Source organism: Aquila chrysaetos, chromosome 13, assembly GCF_900496995.4.
Source record: "Aquila chrysaetos chrysaetos chromosome 13, bAquChr1.4, whole genome shotgun sequence".
Lineage (NCBI taxonomy): Eukaryota > Metazoa > Chordata > Aves > Accipitriformes > Accipitridae > Aquila > Aquila chrysaetos.
The window spans coordinates 878,341-882,711 of NC_044016.1; positions in this window are offsets into that span (position 1 = coordinate 878,341).

The window sequence follows — 4,371 nt, forward strand, 5'->3', positions numbered from 1 at the left end:
TGGGAGGGCACTGGAGCTCCCGTCTTAGGCTGAATCCTTGGCTTGTACTTGTCTGGCAGCCAGGGTGATGACCTGTGTCCTGCTGTTAGGACCAAAACCTTGGACATAGGTCTCTACAAGACCTGGGACACGTGCCAGGGTTTCTTCACTGGGACAGTCCCTCAAACAGGCTCTCTGGCAACACGGCAGGGGTTAACCTAATGAGGATTATTAGCTTTTTACACTGGTATGGGGAGATGATAACTCTAAAGTCTGTGCTGAAGTGGGCATTGGGAAAGGCTGACATTTAACTTTCCAAATAAGCTCATTTCAAGGAGTAATTCACTGTAGTGCTCTTCAGATAAACTTTAAAGCAAGTTACCTAAGAGGCCTGAGGAAAGTGGAATTTCAGGCAGTCTAGAGACCAGGACGGCAGGGGATTGCAGTTCTGGAGAGGTGGCTGGGGCTGCTAAACTCTGCACGGAGGGGCTGACTTTCAGGAGCTGGTTTGCTTCTGGTACTTTGGTTAAGTTACATGGGTGGGAGACAAATGTGCCCTGGGTTTTTAGAGCCGCAAATATTTTTCTGCCTTATTAATATGTCAGGCACCATAACTACAAAACCTGCAGAGGTGGTTTTGTTTTGTTTTAAGTTCCAAAAGGCTGAATGGAGGTAAAGAACAAATGGCTCCTCTCTATACACCTTCCAGAAAGAGGCAGAGGGAGGCAGCGCTGTGTTGTCCTGGGTCCAGTTCTCTGCCAAGGGACCTGTTGAGTATTTTAAGCCAGGACTGCTCTCCCCTAAGGGAGTCAATGTTTCCTGCTTGCTGGCTGCTTTGTCATGGTTTGCATGAAGCTTTTTTTCTGGTAAAATAAAGGAAACTTTTTAAGTCTCCTGCTCTGGATAAGGGTATGTTTCTGGAGCCTGCTTTCTTCTCTGTATGGCCAGGACTCCCTAAGGTGAACCCCATGCAGGGACACTTATCAACATTAGCTCTCCATGCAGGCTTCCCTTTGCTATGCTGCCTGGTACGTGGTGGGGGCATACGAAAGGGTTCTTGCACTTCTGCACAAGCGTGAACTCTGTGTTACGTTCAGATGTGCTAAAATCAATAGGTCACCTAGCACGTACGAACAAGCGTGACTTCCAGCGACAAGGAGAGGTTCCTTGAGTGGGTCACGCTGATAAGCAGAGCTTTGCCTGAACTCTTCAGCCTCTGAGATTAACAGAGTTTCTAGACGTACAAAGTTAACTGGGACTGGATGTCCTGACCGCTGGCAGCTCCCTCTGGAGGGGCCAGCTGAGACCTCTGGGCTCTTGCTTGGTCTCCATTCAAAATGCATCTTGGAGTTCCTGGGGAGAAACGCAGATTGCCTTCCCCTCCCTGTGCCAGGACACCAGCTGCCCAGACAGTGCTACAGGCACAGCCAGCAGGCATGGCCTCACCTATATACCCAATTTGAACCCTGTGTCATTGACTGCTCTAAATCTTTTTACCAGGGAATAGAAAGGAGATAGCCAGCAATGAGGTTTTTTTTCTTTTTTTCTTGCAATGAGAATCTGCCGGCTGGGGCGGTGCTACCGGCTCCCTTGATCCTAGTGAGGACGTGCAGAGAGATTTCAAGTTGAGAGGGGAGTGGTATGGTTTAGATGGTGGAAACAGCAGTGCTCTGCAGCTTCTGCAGAATTTCAGAGGCGCTTTGGGACCAGGTCTGTTCTGACAAGTGCAAGCTGGTTTGGATGGGGAAGGGCAGAATCCAGCCCCACGTCTTGGTGGGTGAATGGATCCGGGCAGTGTCTGTGGAAGTCTTCCTGAGGATATCAGCTGTATTTGTCCAAGGGGGATCGTAACAAGTCGTATGTCTTGTTTTGGGGTGCCTGGACGTGGTGTTTAGCACAACAGCGTCCTGGTTCCTGACTCATGCTGCCTCTGATAACCTATGATGGTGAAAACTGGACCTTTATAGTGTAAATCAACCATTTTGCAAAAGCAAATGATCCAAGTGTTGACATTATTTCCTCTTTGGCAAGCCTGCCTGTCCGCGGGACCTATGGTGTCTCTGTGGAGTATATCACAGCTCCAAGCAGGCTGGCTGAGCAAAACTAGGAGCTGGGATGTCCTTTGACTGCCCTTTGTCACAGGGATTGGGTGAAGAAGGGTGTTTAGTCAGGTCTTTGCAAGGTAGGATGAAGAGAATTTATAGAGGATGGTGGTCTCTTTTGCTGCTTGGATGCCTGGATCCAGGGGTCAGCAATCCTACATTAGGGCAATTCCAGAAGACAGTGGCTGTCATTTTACAGAGTTCTCGTGCTGCGTGTCTTTCTAAATGTTATCCTGGGGACTTACCCACTCCTGATGCCGAAAGGGAAAAAGTGCTCTGGTCAAACAGGGGAGTGGTGTCTGCTGTGAAACTTGAGATAAAACATCTCTTTAACTTCTGCATCCCACACCCCAATCTCCCCTTTTTTTGAAAGGCCACTCTGCTCTTCCATGTGGCAGAATAGGACTGGTTAACTGTGAAGGGACAAATCCCTTTTGCTCCGGCAGGTTTCTCAGATAGGAAATGATGTTCCAGCTGTGCAGGAATTGGGGGTGTGGGTGTAGTTGTGGTGTAGAAGGGGGAGAAGCTGATGGCACTCAAATCCACTAAATCCTAGACCTGCTGTTAGCCACAGTGGGGAAGGAGTCTGTCTTCTGAGTACGACCAGTGTGAATCCTGTTGCCTTGTTGATTTGTTCCTGTAGGGTTTAGAGAAGTCAGTCCTTAATCCAACAGAGCTGTGTTTGTGCAAACTGTTTTAATTGCAGTATCCAGCTCTTCTGTACTTAAACGCTCTGTCAGGATGGCTGCTTAGTGTGTGCTTCTAGTGACCTTCCCTGTAATTGTCTAATTGCTTGCAGTGCATTTGGATGATTCCAGTAGTGCCTGCTAGCTCTGATTAAAACTGGTTTCTTTCCAAAAGTATTAAGTTTCTTCCTCTCACTTCTTTGCATAAGTAAAAAAAATATTTAGATGCATGCTGAGGTATCCTGAAACACTGCTATGGGATGGATGGATGGATGGATTGAAGAGCTGAGGTACCTCACTTCTTGCTGCCTTGGGGGACTTGGGGTCAATTGTTGCTATCAGCAGGCCCATGGCTTGTGATACTGGTCTCCAGCGTTTCCCAGCATGGGTAACATGCTGCGTAGAGAGAGTTAGCTAGGAGAAGGGGCTCTGCTTATTTGCACAGGGAATGCTCCGGGCAGGAGTGGCTGAAGCAAAGGGAAAGAGGGGACGGCAATTCAGCAAAGCGAGTGGTGCAAATCCCCTGGGATGGGCTCTCCCAGAGCCAGCACTCCGAGGGATGGGGGAAGACAGCAAGAGATGGAGGTTGCTGGGAACTTCTGACCCTCTGCTCCAAACCTGAAGAAGGGTGCTGGTTCCAGCTGGCAGGACACCGGCAGGAATCCTTGCCTCAAAGAGCAATCGCTCGCTGTGCCCACAAGCGCTTGCTGTCTGATCAGAGCTCAGGGCTGTGTCCACTCTGCTACCCAGATGGGGAAATGGAGGAACAGAGAAGGGCTGGGACCCACCTCGTATCACCCAGAGGTGCAGTGGCAGAGCTCGAGTGCATTGCCCTCTCCCTGAGGGTCTGGCTGCCTGGTTCATGGTCACCTTAGGTATGGTGCAGGCATTCAGCTGTGAAGAGAGCTGTTGGAGGAGGTGCTGCGGAGCAGCTCAGTGGGGACCTCCTCTGCCTTTGATTGCATTTGGCTTTTAAGCTGAAGGTCTCACTGGGTCTGTCCTGCCTGTGGTACTAGGATATGTGGGCCTGCATCCTTGTTGGTGAGGCCGTCGCCTCTGCTCAGAGATAACTCGGGAGTTACCTTGCTCAGCTCCTGCTCCCCTTTCCTCAGGGAGCAGCTACCCTTGCTGCTCCCCGACACTGGGGAGGGTTTGGGAGAGACCCAGCCTTCCTCACTCCTGCTTTAGCCACCAAGACAAATCCTCTAGCAGCAAAGAGAGAACCCAGGAGTCCTGGTTCCCAGTGCTTCTATCTGTGCACTTTACCTTATCACATGAAACAGCCTGTGCCTTCACATCACAGGGTCAACCACAGTAGAGCATCCTTGGTGGGCAGTCCTGGTGCTCAAGGGGATTGGGCTGAGCAGGCAGTGCAGCATAGAGAAGTGCCAGCCTGATGATGATGGACGTCCTTTCACAGTCAAAATCTCCCTGGAGGAAGACAAAGGTTCCCTGGCACTCAGCTCTACCACTGAGGGACAGGAACATGATGCTTGGAAAGGGTCTTGCTGGGAATCACCCTGCACTGTGTCCTTGCATATGTGGGGAGAGGCTGGATGTGGTTTTGGAACGTGTAGGCTGCTCTGCAGGTGTTTCTGGAAATC